The sequence below is a fragment of the Cervus elaphus genome, chromosome 13 (genome assembly GCF_910594005.1).
Source record: "Cervus elaphus chromosome 13, mCerEla1.1, whole genome shotgun sequence".
NCBI classification, from domain to species: Eukaryota; Metazoa; Chordata; class Mammalia; order Artiodactyla; family Cervidae; genus Cervus; species Cervus elaphus.
Window position 1 is genome coordinate 13,364,702 of NC_057827.1, and position 18,126 is coordinate 13,382,827.

Below are 18,126 nucleotides of genomic sequence, written 5' to 3' on the forward strand. Positions count from 1 at the left end.
GATTCCTGCTCTAAACAAATCAAAGCTTCAAACTGTTTGACATTTGTCTATCTTCCATCTCGATAAGAATAAACTGTGGAAACCAAGTTTTTTACCACCATATTTGACTACAGTGACTTAAATCATTTCTAGCACTATCTTTACCAGCTTTAGCTGAAATTAGCTATTAGGTTGTGCTTCCTGTCAAGTCAAGGCAATCAGCCTCTAAGAATGACACAATATTACAGAGCATGTCAGTAAAATTCTAGCCTAGAACTAGTTTTCAGTGATGTCAAAATGGCAACAAAATTCTCCAAGGTTCAAAAATTGTTCAGATTAGTAGAACTGTTATCCAGTCTACCTTCTTGATTCCTAGTTGATTGACAGAGAGATCAAATTTAATCCTGGAAACACTCAGAAACCTCAGGCACACTGGTTACTTCCCCCCTGAGAAAACTGAGGCATTTTTGCAAACTATTTCCAAATGGTGCACCTCAGTTAAACCTGCTTAAAATACAACTGATTTTAGCAGGTGGAAGTGGTTTAGCACCACTGACCTTCACTGTTAAGTTCCAGAAACATGATTTTGAAATTTAAGTGCCACAAAACATGGTAAACGTCACCAATTAGGGATTAAAATAGCATTCAGCAGAAGTCTGTTTGTTCAACAAGGACCCAGAACTTTACCTGAGATGAAGTTTCAGTTTAATCTCTTCACTCTGGCCAAATAAAGTGTGTCCCAGCTTCAACAGAATGAGGTTCAGGTTCTTCAGATTTCTGCCCTACTCCAACAGTATTGCTTATCCCATATTTGCCAGGATGTAAGATTATTTATGCGGGACACCTGTGAATAAAAAACAATTTATCTGGATTTCCTGGTTGAGAACTTCTAAGAGATGGACCAGAGAATCAGTATATTTTCCAGTGGTCTCAGAAGACACATTTGGGAAAGCTGCCCCTCCAAACTCAACACATAATTCCCCAAGGATTCCTAAGTAAAAGGTAATGACTGTAATCCTAATCTAATCCTAGTAAAAAGAAAGGATTTTTAAATTGTAGCAAAAGAAAAAGCAAAAAGTAAGTTAAGGAGGTAAGAGAGAATGCCTTTAACATTATTTTTAAAAAAAAGCATAGCATTTTTAAAATGAATAAGATAATCATTTCAATATGAACATTTTACATAATAGGTGTCAGATCTTCGAACTCTAAGCTCACCAAACACAATGATAGATTTATCATAAAATGAAAATGATTTATTTAAAATGCAAAGATACACAAAGTCCTATGTCCTACTCACTACCTTCAAAAAATGGCAAATACCAAGATAATGACAAAATCAAAACATCAAACACTGATAAATAAAAAAGGTAATCACAAGTATAGGAGAAAAATGCAACAAGTAGAACAATTTATGCTTAATAGTCTCAGAAAATGGGAAAATAAGAATTTAGAGTAGGACTGCATCAAGAAATGCAGAATATATTCCTATAAAATCACAAGAAATAATTTCAGAAATGAAAAAGTGAGCATTGAAATAAACACAACAATCTCAGAATTATTCCATAGTTAAAAGATTGATGTTTAGTTACTAAGTCACATCTGACTCTTTTGGGACCTGATGAACTATAGCCTGCCATGCTCCTCTGTCCATGGGATTTCCCAGGCAAGAATACTACAGTGAGACTCCCTTTCCTTCTCCAAGAGATCTTCCTGACCCAGGGGTCTAACCTACATTGCCTGCATTGGCAGTCAAAATCTTTACCACTGAGCCAACTGGGAAGACCAGTTAAAAGACAGAAGTAAATTAATTCTCCTAAAAAGCAGTAAATAAAAGCTTAAAAAATGGAAAATACAAAACAAATTGGGAGTTTGTGAGGATATTTCTGATTTCCATATAACAAGAATTGTACAAAGGGAACCTGGAGAGAATGAAAGTAAGGGAATGGTAAGATAAGGATAGAAAAACTGACTCAGAACAGAAGCAAAATATGAACTTCCAGTTTAAAATGGCATTGAGTACCAATGCAAATGAGTAAGTAACTCCCTTTGAGACAAACAAAAACAACCATGTGCTTAAATACATTTGGTAAAATTTTAGAGTACTAATTAAAAGAAAAGAGATAAAAGTTTCAACATGACAAAAGCTTATTAGCATCTTAGAAAGGAAGAGAATTTGCTTGACATCAGACTTTAATCAGAATCTCTAAATACGAGAAAGGAATGGATAAATATCTTCCAAGTCCATAAAAAATGTAACTTGGAGCTTACTATTCTATATCCTGATGAGCAATGTATCAAATATGAGGGCAAAGTAAAAGCAAACCACCTGAGAAAATTATACAATCAGAAGTATTATTCATAGATGCTCTCTGAAGAAACAGTGGAAAATATAATCAATAAGAAGTAAATGCAGAGGGACTAGATGGAGGAGGAGTCGGTGGATGTAGAGTAACTCTCTCTCCACGTATACATCAGGAATGCACCTTCAGGCACAGAAGTGCATGCACAACACCAGGTGGGAGCAGACGGGAGGACCTGAGCAGCAGAAGAGAATATACGGAGCCACATAAAACTCGGTAAGACGAAGGAACTAGGGGGGGAAGCAGGAGTGTTTGTAGGACTGGTCCTGCCCTCAGCAGGTGGGGGAACTGAAGCAGGGGTCTGATGCCCACATCGGGGCAATTGTCTGGGTCAGAGGACAAATATTTAATCCTGAGAGTGAAACAGCTGATCTGTGGCAGCCTAAATGGAATGAGAATCAGACAGTCCTTGTCGCAGCCATACATACCCTGGACAGGGATGTGGATCCCCTGGAAAGGGCAGTGGCTGGGAGCTAGAGTTTGGGGATTGTGGAGCAATCCCGGGCGAGGGCTGCTGCTGACTGTGGAGAGACGGATCGAGGGGATGTGAGGGAGGAGATTGTCGGGGGAGATGCCTGTGGAGGGAAGCCAGGCAGCCATGGAAGCAAGGCGACACTGCTGAGTCATGCGTAGCAGGTGGATCTATCACCACAGGCTCTCTCTCCCCACAAGCTGTGATCGGCAGCTGAACAACAGAGAGGCTGGCCCATCAAATGCCTGATGCAAGGAACTACAGAGTAGGACCCCACCCAGGGTGCTTCCATAAGTGACTGATGCCCCAAACTACATGGGAGGACCTCACCCAGGGTGCCCCTTGAAGTGACTGATGCCCCAAACTACAGAGTAGGACCCCACCCAGGGTGCCCCTTTAAGTGACTGATGCCCCAAACTACATGGGAGGACCTCATCCAGGGTGCCCCTTGAAAGTGACTGATGCCCCAAACTACAGAGTAAGACCCCACCCACGGTGCTTCCATAAGTGACTGATGCCCCAAACTACATGGAAAGACCTCACCCAGGGTGCCCCTTCAAGTGACTGATGCCCCAAACTACAGAGTAGGACCCCAGTAAGGGGGGCCCTCTATGTGCCTGACATACCCAACAGAGAAGGACCCCAGGCAAAGGAGCCCTCGAAGTGCCTGAATGGGCAGAGCTAAGAGAAAGACTGGCCGAAGAGGCCTTCTGATCGCCAGCTACAAGAGGCCTAAAAAAAGACTCTGATAGGGCCATAACTCCTGCAGCAGAGGTGGCCTGGGTCCCCACACACTTGGCGCCACCAGGATCCCCGCAAGCCAAGCAGCTGTACCACCTTCACGCTCAACTCTCACTGGGGCAGAGCTGCCACAGGCAAAAAATGTCTTGCATCTATGCACGTGGGGTCGCTTCAGTTGTGTTGACTCTTTGTGACCCTGTAGACTGTGGCCTTCCAGGCTTCTCTGTCAGAGAGGGGATTCTCCAGGCAAGAATACTGGAGCATATTGGCCAACACTGGTCGCCACACCCTTCTAGAGCACTGTATTTCCTGCTGCCCTAGCCGCCAACCCCCCTGAGTACCTGGTGGTTTCAGAACCCCTGCGACCCAAGCAGCTGCACCACCTCCACACCTGGCCTCACAGGGGCAGACCCAAGCCCTCCAGGGCAGCCTCAGGAGCAAACCCCAGTGTATGACCACATGCAGAGGTGGGAATAAAGCCATAGTTGAAACCCAAGGGCAATGTGACCAAGGAAGAAGACCCAAAACCTTCCCACCAGCTGCACAAGCTGCAGATTAAATCCACACGATCAACTAGGCAGACTGTCTGTGGAATATACAAAAGGCCACTGAGAGCTCCCACAAAAGAAAACGCACTAGTTCTGACAGCTGTGGGCACTGGAGGCAAGAACACACAGGAGTAGGACCAGACTGGAATCTGAGCTGCCCCACAACAAGTCCAGAGATCAGCAGTTTTGGAGGGCATCCTAGGGAGGGGAGGTGGACTGTGATTCCCAGAGGGGGAAAGGACCCTGACAGCAGAGACTCAAGAAAAACATTTATTAGTCTTATGTTTTGACTTTTTCTGTAGTTTCTTTTGGATTTTTTTTCTTTCTTTTTTCCGTTTCTCCCCCACTCTGCTGTAGTTGTCGATTTTATTGGCACTGTGAAACCTAACTGAGCTTTTGAACCATTTTTTTTCCCCTTAGTCACATTTTTTATTGTTGTTACAAATCTCTGTCTCTACATTGGGCTTTTTTAAAAATAATTTTTTTTTAATTTTAATTTTGAAACCTATTATTATTTTTTCTACATTTATTCCTTTGTTTGCCTTTCCTATTTTCTTTTCCTCTTGCAGTTAATTTTTCATGTATATAAATCTTCTTCATCTACCTGTATTTAACTGTGCATATCTATTCTTTCTTTCTTTTGTTTCCTTCTTTTCCTCTCAACATATTTGTTAGTTTTATTTTCATTGCTTTATTGCCCACTTGGCACCTTGCCTTAGTTTTGTTTTCCACTTCGTGCCTTAGTTAGTTTTGTTCGGGTATGTATAATTTTTGGTTTCCTTTGTTTGCCAGGTCAATCTATTGTACTCTATTTTTGCTGGAATGTTTTAATTTTCATATGGGTGTATATGTAAATGTGCACATTCAGTATTCAGTCACACTTTTTATTGTTGTTATAAACCTCTGCCTCTATGTTGGGCTTCTGCAGTGCTGTGTTTTCCTTTCTTTTATCCTTTTTTCTTTCTTTTACCATATTTTCTTTTCTATTTTTTATAATTTTAATTTTTAATTGTTTTAAACCTGGTATATTTTTTCTGTATTTATTCCTTTGTTTGCTTTTCCTACTGTTCTTTTCCCCTTGCAGTTAATCTTTAATGTGTATAAATCTTCTTCATCTACCTCTATTTAACTTTACATATCTATTCTATCTTTCTTTTCTTTCTTCTCAACATATTTGTTACTTTTGTTTTCATTGCTTTATGTCCCACTTGGCACCTTGCTTTAGTTTTGTTTTCCAGTTTGCACTTTAATTAGTTTTGTTCTTAACTGGTAAATATAATTTTTAATTTCCTTTGTGTGCCAGGTCAATCCACTGCACTTTATTTTTGTTGGGCTGCTTTGACTTTGCTCATGGGTATATATGTATATGTGTGTATCCCATTGTTTTAATTATTATTTGCCAATTTTGTAACTGCCATTTGTCTGGAGTTCATCTTTGATTTCTTGTTTTTGAATATTTGTTTTAATCTCACTTAATGCCATAACAAACCACTTGTGGAATCTTCATTCCTGACCAGAGATCAAGCCCTGAGCCTTTGGAGTGGGAACACTGACTCCAAGACCCTAGACTTCCAGAGAGCTAACTCTAGGGGGTATCAAATAGTGAGAACTCACAAAAAGGAAAATCACTTGAATATAAGACCCAGCATCACCCAGCCACACTAGCACGCTGTGCAGGACGCCTCATCTAAACAACAAAAAAAGCAAATATGCAAACTCAGTCTTCACCAGAGAGTATTACCACCTCACTCAGCCTCGCCCATCAGAGGAAAAACAAGCAAACAAAAACTCAGCACAAATCTCACCCTATACGAAGCTTACACAAGCCACTGTACCAACCTTAGGAGGGCAGAAACCAAAAGGAAGAAAGAATTCAACCTTGAAGCCTGGGAAAAGGAGACCTCAAACACAATAAGTTAAAAATAATAATAATAATAATGAAAAGGCAGAGAAATACTACACAAATAAAGGAACAGACTAGAAATACAGAAGTCCACATAAATGAAGAGGAAATAGGCCAACTACCTGAAAAAGAATTCAGAATAATGATAGAAAAGATGATCAAAAACTTTGAAAACAAAATGAGGAAAATGCAAGAATCAATTAACAAAGACATACAAGAATTAAAGAATAAACATACACAGACAAACAACACAATTACTGAAATTAAAAATATTCTAGAAGAAATCAATAGCAGAATATCTGAAGCAGAAGAACGAATCAGTGAGCTGGAAGGTAAAATGGTGGAAATAACTTCTGAAGAGCAGAATAAAGCAAAAAGAATGAAAAGAACTGAGGATAGTCTCATAGACCTCTGGGATAATATCAAATGCACCAACATTCTAATTATAGGGGTCCCAGAAGAAGAAGAGAAAAACGGTATGTGAAAATTTTTGAAGAGATTATGGTTAAAAATTTCCCCAACATGGAAAAGGAAATAGTCAATCAAGTCCAAGAGGCACAAAGAGTCCCATACAGGATAAACCAAAGGAGAAATGCACCAAGACTCATACTAATCGAACTAACAAAGGCTAAACACAAAGAAAGAATATTAAAAGCAGCTAGGGAGAAGCAGCAAGTAGCATACAAGGGAAACCCCATATGCTTAACAGCTGATCTTTCAGCAGAAACTCTGCAGGCCAGAAGGGAATGGCAGGATGTATTTAAAGTACTGAAAGGGGAAAATCTACTGCACCTGGCAAGGATCTCATCCAAAATTGACAGAGAAATAAAAAGCTTTTCAGAATAGCAAAATTAAGAGAATTCAGTACCACCAAACCATCTTTGGAACAAATGTTAAAGGGAATTATATAGTCAAAAAATACAAGAGAAGAAAAAACATCTACAAAATCAACCCCAAACAATTCAGTAAATGGCAAGAGGAACATATATATCAATAATTACTTTAAATGTAAATGGAGTAAATGCTCCAACCAAAAGACACAGACTGGCCAAATGGATACAAAAACAAGACCCATATATATCCTGTCTACAAGAAGCCCATTTCAGACCTAAAGACACATATAGACTGAAAGTGAGAGGGTGGGAAAATATTTTCCATGCAAATGGGAGGCAAAAGAAAGCTGGAGTAGCAATCTTCATATCAGACAAAATAGACCTTGAAATAAAGAAGATTACAAGAGATAAGGAAGGATGCTACACAATGATCAAGGGAGTAACCCAAGAGGAAGACATAACAACTGTAAATATCTATGCACCCAGCATAGAAGCACCTCAAAACAGGACAAACACTAACAGACATAACAAGAGAAATTATTACTGGAGAAATGACTTTAATGTATCTCATCTACACAATAATAGTAGGATACTTTAACACCCCACTCACACCAATGGACAGATCATCAAAACAGAAAATTAGTAAGAAAACATAAGTCTTAAATGATACATTAAATGAGATGGATCTCATTGATATCTTCAGGACATTCCATCCAAATGCAGAAGAATACACCTTCTTCTCAAGTGCACATGAAACATTCTCCAGGATAAACAACATCTTGGGTCACAAATCAAACCTCTGTAAATTTAAGAAAATTTAAATTGTATCAAGCATCTTCTTCAACCACAATGCTATGAGATTAGATATCAATTACAAGAAAAAAACTCTAAGGAACACAAATACATGGATATTAAACAACACATTTCTAAATAACCAGCAGGTTATTGAAGAAATCAAAAGGGAAATAAAAAAATATCTAGAAACAAATGACAATGAAAATACTATGGTATGCAACAAAAGCAATTCTAAGAGGGACGTTTATAGCAATACAATCCTACCTCAAGAAACAAGAACAACATCAAATAGACAACCTAACTTTACACTTAGAACAACTGGGGGAAAAAAGAACAAAAAAAAAACCCCAAAATTAGTATAAGGAAATAAATCATAAAGATCTAAGCAGAAATAAATAAAAAAGAAATTAAAGAGACAATAGTAAAGATTAATAAAACCAAAAGCTAGTTCTTTGAGAAGATAAACAAAATTGAAAGCCTTTAGCCAGACTTATCAAGAAAAAAAGAGGAGAATCAAACCAACAAAATTAGAAATGAAAAAGGAGAGGTTACAACAGGCAATGCAGAAATACAAAGAACTGTAAGAGACTATTATGAACAACTTTATGTCAATAAAATGGATAACCTGGAAGAAATGCACAGATTCTTAGAGAAGTTCAATCTTCCAAGACCGAACCAAGAAGAAATAGAAATTATGAACGACCCAATTCCAAGCAATGAAATTGAAGCTGGGATAAAAAAAATCCCCCAAAAAACAAAAACCCAGGACCACATGGCTTCTATCAAACATTTAGAGAAGAGTTAATGACTATCCTTCTAAAATTCTTTCAAAAAATTGCAGAGGAAGGAACACTTCCAAACTTATCTTACAAGGTCATCGTCACCCTGATAGCAAAACCAGACAAAGACAACACACAAAAAAAGAAAACTGCAGGTCAATATCACTGATGAACATAGAAGCAAAAATCCTCAAAAAAATTTTAGCAAACAGAATTCATCAACACATCAAAAAGCTCATACACCATGATCAAGTTGGGCTTATTCCAGGAATGCAAAGATTCTTCAATATACACAAATTAATTAATATGATATACCATATTAACAAATTGAAAGATAAAAATCATATTATAATCTCAATAGATGTAGAGAAATACTCTGACAAAATTCAGCACCCATTTATGATTAAAACTCTTAAATAAACTGGCATAGAAGGAACCTACCTCAACATAGAAAAGGCCATATATGATAAGCCTACAGCAAACCTTATTCTCAATGGCAGAAAACTGAAAAAATTCCCCCTAAGATCAGGAATAAGATAAGGGTGTCTACTTTTACCACTATCATTCAACATAGTTCTGGATGTCCTAGCTACAGTAATCAGAGAAGAAAGAGAAATAAAAAGAATCCAGATCAGAAAATAAGTAAAGCTCTCACTGTTTGAAGATGACATGATACTGTACATAGAAACCCCAAATATATTATCAGAAAATTTCTAGAGCTAATCAAGGATTAGTTGCAGGATACAAAATCTACACACAGAAATCACTTGTATTTTTATATACTAATAATGAAAAGTCACAAAGAGAAATTAATGAATCAATTCCAATCACCATTTCAACAAAAAGAATTAAGTATCTGAGAATAAACTTACCTAAGGAGACAAAAGAACTGTAGACAGGAAATTATAAGACACTAATGAAAGAAATCAAAGATGACATAAACAGAGAGATATTCCATGTTCCTGGATCTATATTGTGAAAGTGACTATACTACCAAACACGATCTACAGATTCAGTATGATCCCTATCAAATTTCCAATGGCATTTTTCACAGAAGTAGAACAAAAATTTCACAATTAATATGAAAACAAAAAAGACCCCGAGTAACCAAAGCAGAGAAAGAAAAATGGAGCTGGAGAAATCAACCATTCTGACTTCAGATTACACTACAAAGCTACAGTCATCAAGACAGTATGGTACTGGCACAAAAACACAAATATAGATCAATGAAACAAGATAGAAAGCCCAGAAATGAACTCATGCACCTATGGGTACTTTATTTTTGACAAAGGAGGCAAGAATATACAAAGGGGGCAAAGACAACCTCTTCAATAAATGATGCTGGGAAAACTGGACAGCTACATGTAAAAGAATGAAACTAGAATACTTCCTAACAGCATACACAAAGATAAACTCAAAATGGATTAAAGACCTAAATGTAAGACCAGAAACTATTCAATGCTTAGAGGTAAACATGGGCAGAACACTCAATGACATAGATCAAAGCAAGATCCTCTGTGACCCACCTCCTAGAGTAATGGAAATAAAAACAAAAGTAAACAAGTGGGACCTGATTAAACTTACAAGTTTTGGCACAGCAAACTATAAGCAAGGTGAAAAGACAACCTTCAGAATGGGAGAAAATAATAGCAAATGAAACAACTGACACAGGATTAATTTCCAACATATACAAGCAGCTCATACAGCTCAATACCAGAAAAACAAACAACCCAATCAAAAAGTGGGGAAAAGACCGAAACAAACATTTCTCCAAAGACATACTGATGGCTAACCAACACATGAAAAGATGCTCAACATCATTCATTATTAGAGAAATGCAAATTAAAACCACAATGAGATACCACCTCACACAGGTCAGAGTAGCCATCATCAAAAAGTCTACAAACAATAAATGCTGGAGAGGGTGTGAAGAAAAGGGAATGCTCTTGCACTGTTGGTGGGAATGTAAATTGATACAGCCACTACAGAAGATGGCATGGAGATTCCTTAAAAAGCTAGGAATAAATCCAGCATATGACCCAGCAATCCCACTCCTAGGTATATACCCTGACAAAACTAAAATCAAAGAAGACACATGTATCCTATAGTTCATTGAAGCACTATTTACAATAGCTGGAACATAGAAGTAACCTAGGTGTCCATCGACAGATGAATGGCTAAAGAAGCTGTGGTACATATACACAATGAACTATTATTCAGCCATAAAAAGGAATGCATTTGCATGAGTTCTGATGAGGTGGATGAACCCAGAACCTATTACACTGAGTGAAGTGAGTCAGAAAGAGAAAGATAAATATTGTATTCTAACACATATATACAAAATCTTGAAAAATGGTACTGAAGAACTTACTTACAGGGCAGCAATGGAGAAAAAGACATAGAAAATAGACTTATGGACATGGGGAGAGGGGAGGAGAGGGTGAGATGTACAGAAAAAGTAACATGGAAACTTACCTTACCATTTGTAAAATAGATAGCCAATGGGAATTTGCTGTATAGCTCAGGAAACTCAAACAGGGGCTCTGTGTCAACCTAGAGGGGTGGGATGGGGAGGGAGATGGCAGGGAGGTTCAAAAGGGAGGGGATGTATGTATACCTGTGGCTGGTTCTTGTTGATGTTTAACAGAAAACACCGAAGTTCTGTAAAGCAATTACCCTTCAATAAAAATAAAAGAAAAAAAAAAGAATGGAGCTCAAATGATGTGATATGTGGGAAACAATGGGCAATAAAAATAAAACTGTAAATAAATAGTAATTTTTGAAGAAGTAATAATGCCCTACAACTAAAAAGAGAACATCAGTAGGATAGGTGAGTAGAAATAAAAGTCTAGCATATAAACTGGGGTTGGGTGGGTGGGGGGATTCCCTGGTGGCTTGGATGGTAAAGAATCTGCCTGCAGTGTGGGAGACCCAGCTTCAACCCCTGGATCAAGAAGATCCCCTGGAGAAGGGGATGGCTTCCCACTCCATTATTCTTGCCTGGAGAATTCCATGGACAGAGGAGCCTGGCGGTCTACAGTCCATAGAGTTGCAAAAAGTCAGACATGACTGAGTGACTAACACCACTATAAATTTTTACCTAGCATCTTGATTGATTCAGGGAGAAGACTTGGCTAGATTACCTCTTAAGTTTGTGTAAATATATATTTTCTTATTAATCTTCTCTGTAGTTTCTAAAATAGAATTAAAACATTTCAATATCAGCACTCATAAAATGAGTGAATAGGCTACATTCACCTACTTGGAAGGAGAGATTAAGATTAGATAATGAAAAATCCAACTACACAACAAAGAGCTATTTACTATACATATAAGCAAAGTAAGCAGAGGGAAAACACATATCAAAGACACCAAACAGTCTAGAAAATAGCAATACTTACCTCATAAAAAATTAGAAGTAAAGAGTTTGAAAGGGTGAAAGTGTAATATTTTGAAACTGGTGAAAAGGAAATATGCAGTAAGAAAACTTATATCTTCATCAATAAAAATGTGAAAGAAGGGAATTTCAAGCCCATGCATGTTAAGATATTCAATTCTAAATAACTATTGGATTAAAGACTATATCTGAAGTGTAACTTAGAATTGCTTTAGGAATAAATGAAAACACTGCCTGACTCAAGTCTTTGGAATGAGGCCAAATTGTTACTCAAGGGAAAACTTATAATCTTTTGTGTTTTTCACAAAAAGATCAACATTAGATGAATAGCATATAGGAATGAAAATGAAAGAAAACTACGCAGATGGATGACTCTCACAAACACAGTGTTGAGAGGAAAAAGCCATACATTTATGTTCAGTAAACCAATTAAGAAAAGCTAAGTTATTAGAGGTCTGAATCCTGATTGCACTCTGGCGTGTGTGTGCATTGGGGAGAGCGTTATTAATGACTGGAATAGAGAAGGGTAGGTAACCACATTTTATTTCTCCAAGTTTGGACTGGTTAGACATATGTGTTCAGCTTTAAAGCAAGATCAAGCTGTGCACATAAGACATGCATGCTCTTCTTCATATGTATTTTAATTACGTATATTTTGTTTTTTAGTGATATTGACGTATCTTTATACACATACATATCATTACAAAGTAATTAAGCTGTAAATCTAACTACTTTTCAATTCTTGAGGCTAGGAAAAATACAAGAAAGTATAAATTGGTGTTATGATCCAGGAGGACAGAAAGCAACCCTTGTAAAATTAAAGACACAAAGTGTCCATTGTCATCATCCTAGTCATTCCATTTTTTTGATATCTACTCTAAAATGCACTCACATACTTGTGTAAGGAGTAGATTAGAAATAAAATACAGGGTGCCCATTAAATATGAGTTTTAGATACAATAATACTGTTTTAGTATAGGTATTTCCTTTCTATATTTTTATTGGCTAAACCTGGCAGCTCTAAGGCTGGTATCCATGAACATTCACTGTAGAGTTATTGGCAATAATGGAAGTAAATGAGACTAAGTGTCAGTATGGATGATTATCTGGTGTAGATGACATATCTATACCAGGAACTATCATGAAGCAATTAAGAAGATGAAACAGTACCATGGGAACCACCAGGGACAAGATCATCAAGATATTTTTTAAGTAAAAACAAATTTAGAATAAAAGCCAGAAGACAATATATTTCACATGAATTTGGGTTTATTGACCATATATACATAGAAAAGAAAAAGTCTTGAAGGATATACACTCGATTAGCATCAGTGCTCCTCTGGAAGGAACAGTGCCTGGGGGGAGGTGGTTGTGGGCATTATTATTTGTAGTTTTTTTAAAGTTTTTTTATACAAAGAGATGACACTCACGTATTATTTGTGGACAAATGAATTACATATTGTTATTAACAAATAAACTATGACAGCCTGTACAGTATTCTGACTATTTTCTTATTTGCACTTTACATTTTATATTAAGAAAACTCAAAGCTAATAAAAGAAATGTGCTACTTTGAATGTGCCAACTCATCAGGCAGAGTTCAATCTGCTGAAGCACCTTGCATCTTTTTTTAAACTAGTTTTGTTTTCAGAAAGCTTTTATTGGGGTATAGTTGACTTGCAACATTGTGTTAGTTTCAGATATACAGCAAAGCAGAGTATTGAGGAGAATTCCCTGTGATGTACAGTAGGTCCTACTATCAGTTTTATATAGTAGTGTGTATATTTCAATCCCAATCTTCCAGCACATCCTCCACCCCCATACCCCCTGGTAACCATGAGTTTATTTTCTGCATCTGTAACTCTCTTTCTGTTTTGTAGATAAGTTCATTTTAACCTCTTTTTAGATTCCACGTATAAGCAATATCATATGATATTTAACTTCCTCTGTCTGACTTCACTCAATACGAGAATCTCTAGGTCCATCCACGTTACTACAAATGGCACCTGGCAATTGTAAATAGTGTTGTGATGGATACTGGGGTGCATGTATCTTTTCAAATTGTGACTTTTTTCAGATCTATGCCTGAGAGTGGGATTGCTGGATCATATGGTAGCTCTATTTTTAATTTTTTAAGAAACTCCATACTGTTCTCTGCAGTGGTTGTGCCAGTTTACTTTCACATAAAAAATGTAAGAGGGTTCCCTTTCCTCCACACCCTCCCCAGCATTTATTGTTTGTAAATTTCTTTTTGATGATGGCCATTCTGATTTGGTGTGAAGTGCTACCACGTAGTTTTGATATGCATTTCTCTAATAGTTAGTGACGTTGAACATCATTTCATGTTCTTTTTAGCCATCTGTATGTCTTCTTTGGAGAAATATCTGTGTAGATCTTTCATCTATGTTTTGATTGAGTTGTTTGTTTTCTGATATTGAGCTGCATGAGCTATTTGTATATTTTGGAGATTAATCCCTTGTCGGTTGTAAAGCATTTTGTATCTTTTCCACATATTTGGGAAGTTATAAATGTTAGAAGAATCAGAAGTCTGGTAAGAATGAATTATTACCACTCAAAAGTAAAACATCAAATGGGGAGAAGATTTATGCAGTAGGTCGACTAGAGAAAACAAGAAGAATGCAAATTATTTATTGAGAAACTATCTTGATTCAGTGCCAATGTTGTAAATCAGCAGGAAAGAAAAGTCTCCAGATTTGAAGGAACAAATCTGATGGCTGAAGGAACCATCGTTTTCAAGTTGAGTTACAAACATATGCAGGTTCAGTCTCTTATCCCTTCTTTTAGGAACAGTTTACCGTCGGTTCACAGCTAACTGCCAACAATTCTCTCTGCGCTATGGATTCCGCAGTGCACCAGTCAAGTGTATGTTCCCTACCTTGATGAAACTATCGGTGATGATGCTTTTCAAGTAAATATTAAATGTGAATAATTTTTTTTAAAAGTCTCACGACTTATCAGGCTGATTTACCACAAAGGGAAAAAACAACAACAACAACAAAAAAAAACCGTAAAGTTGAAAATACCATTCATGTTCCAGTTGGCGGAAAGAGTGAGGCTAGTCAGGATATCAGTGGAGTTAAGCAGATATTTTTTAAATCCAAACCACTGTTCATGTGATCTTAGCTAAATGCTATGGCAGAAATCAGTGGTCTTAAAAACAGATTATATTCATTCTGTCAATTTACTTCTCTTGACTTATTATCTGAGTAATATCTGACTTGGAAGGGCTATTGTGAAGCCTGAAAAGTGATAATATGTGTCAAATTACCTTGAAACAAAGAAAGAATATAGGGGTTGCATTATTTTGAATCTGTGAACTTTCTTCTTACTCTTTTTCCTATTGCAATCTGATGCTTTAATTTCTCTATGGGCTGTGTACATAACTGTACCCATTAGAGAAAAGATTTATAGAAGGAAAGGGTTCATTTTTTAACTTAACCAGTTATAGCAAGAATTCTCTTAAGATGTGGTATCTTTTTAATTCCAGCTGTGAATTTACATTTAAAAGAAATCTGCCATGAGGATTGTGGTTATACAAGACATCCCATGTTTAATGTTTATTATAGGGTCTTGGCAAATTCTCATGGTGGTGGTGATGGTTTAGTCACTAAGTCGTGTCCAACTCTTGCAATCCCATGGACTGTAGCCTGTCAGGCTCCTCTGTCCATGGGATTTTCTGGGCAAGAATACTGGAGTGGGTTGCCATTTCCTTCTCCAGGGGATCTTCCCAACCCAGGAATGAACCCGGGTCTCCTGCATTGCAAGCAGATGATTTACCAACTGAGCTATGAGGGAAGCAAATTCTCATAGAACCGTTTTAATGCCAACTCAAAATTGTTGAACCAAACGTTCATGAGATCCTTAACATGGACAAATCGCATAACTCATTGGCACGAACAAGAAAATGTCCTTTCCAATTAAAAATTTTTTTTTTAGGATGAAGTATGTATTTTTTAACCTCTAAAGCATCTGGATGATTTTCTAAAGAACATTAATACCTCCTCTCACAAAAACACTACCAAACACATCTCCCATTGATTCCGGGTCCTAAAATTCCATTTACAAGAAAACATAGCTGGGCAAGGGTAATTACTAGGTGGCAGAGGTATCCAAAGAGCAACCAATTTTTCACATTTAGCCCTGCTTTCTCTTTCCTCCCCTTCCCAGAAATGTCTGGGTATTGTGAGTTACAGGAGGTAGGTGTTGCTTCTGGGTGACAGATCAGGTGTTTCCCTGCGAAGCCAGGGTGCCCTGCAGCACTCCTCAGCTGTGTAAGGGCAAGTTTGGAATTGTAGCATTTACTTTCTTGCAATACACTAGCTGCTCCTCAAAATTACTTTTCAACAAGAAGCTCAAGCTTCATAAAAGTTAAAGTGGAATGAAAGACTGAGGGTAATTTTGAAACTTGGTGTTCACACAATTAATAAAGTTTAAAATGTTTTTTTCCAGAGTTTACCCAGTACCTGCTACATAAAAGGTGCTGAATAGGCATCAGAGGAACTTAGTGACTTGCTGGTTTATTTAATACATATTGAATGCCTACTAAGTGCTATGGAGTAGGTCTTAAAGGATTTAAAGATGAATAGAAATGTTTAAGTATGAAATAGTGACTCTAACAACAAGCATCAATAAAAACATGGCACTGTAATGTAACATGAATGATTTCAATTTAATTATGACAGTAAGTGACTTTCAAAATGGTTTTTGCTTCTAGCAGCATACATTCCTACCTTAAGAAAGCGCTTTAAGGATTGGAGGAGACGTTCAAGTGTGTGTGCAGGTGCAGACTCTGAAAGGAGGGATGATATTTATGCTTCAGAAAGGCAGGGCAGAGCTCCTGCAAATCAATTGCAGAAGACACAATTGTTGCCTTCCTGGTATTACATAGGCAAAGCCTAATTTGTTTGAAGCTTCAATTAATATCTGTCTTGATGAGTATTTGATATACTATTACTTAAACTAATTCCCCTGCCAGGTGTTTGGGAGAATTCTACTCAGTGCCACGCAGTCTGTTAACATCTAGCTTCACAAGCCTGCACATTCCAGATGGGAATGTGAGCAGCTGCTCTCCATGGCTAAGGAAAAAGAACTGCCTTCTGTGTCCTGCCTGGAGTTGCATGTTGTTTGCATGGACCTCAAAGCCCTCCTATCGGACCTGTCTACTTGTAACTTTCATAAACCCTTACATATTTGTAGAATCTTAACAGTGTCTTAATCCTTTTAACATAAGTTCTCTCATTGGACTATCCAGCAAAGGTAAGTAAAACAGGTATTTTTATCTCCATATAACAGTGGAAAAAACTGAGGTTAATGGATACTGACATTTTGTCCATGAAAATTGAGCTAAAACTAGAGCCCTGTTTTGGGGATTGGAATCCAGGACTATACTACATAGCCTCTGCCTTTAAATTCAAGTTAGATTTTCTATAATACTTTGAGACCTGAGATGGAGCACCAAGATGATAAGACTTCAGACTGTGATTTGAATCATTGTAATATCACAAACATTTCCAGATCTTGTTAGAACAACCTTTAGGACATATACGCCGCTGCTGCGCAGTCTGTCAGTTGTGTCCGACTCTTTGTGACCCCGTGGACCGTAGCTCACCAGGCTCCTCTGTCCATGGGATTCTCCAGGTAAGAATACTGGAGTGGGTTGCTATTTCCTCCTCCAGGGCATCTTCCCAACCCAGGGATCAAACCTGCGTCTCCTGTGTCTCCTACATTGGCAGGTGGGGTCTTTACCACTGTGCCACCTGAAACAGTACATTTTATATATATAAACAGTACATATATGTATATATAATTACATATATATATATGTAATTTTATATATAAAATTTTAATAATTGATGTACTAGTGATGGTAATTGCTATATTTCTTTTTGATCTACTTTCTCTTTGCCTCCTGTATCTGTTGGTGATTTTGACAAAACAAAAAGCCTTTCAGTAGTCCTGGAACAGAGCGAAATATCCTTGAAATGATCCCTCCTTCTAAAGTAGCCATTTACTCTGAGTCAGGAAGATCAAATTCAACTGAAAGTTTGAAATCCATTGTGATCTGTTAGCTAATGGTTGCTTTGTGAATCACATTTTAATCAGACCTTCACTATCTCACATGTATGTAAATTTCAACAACAATTAAAACTTTAGACTCTCCTGGTCCCAGTTCTGTTATTGTGATGGAACTCTGCCTTGAGTTTCTTATCTACAAAAGGAAAAGACTGAATGAAGATTGGTAAGATCTTTCCAATCGTTGCTTGCCTATGACTTCTGTGGTAGACACTACCGCTCTACC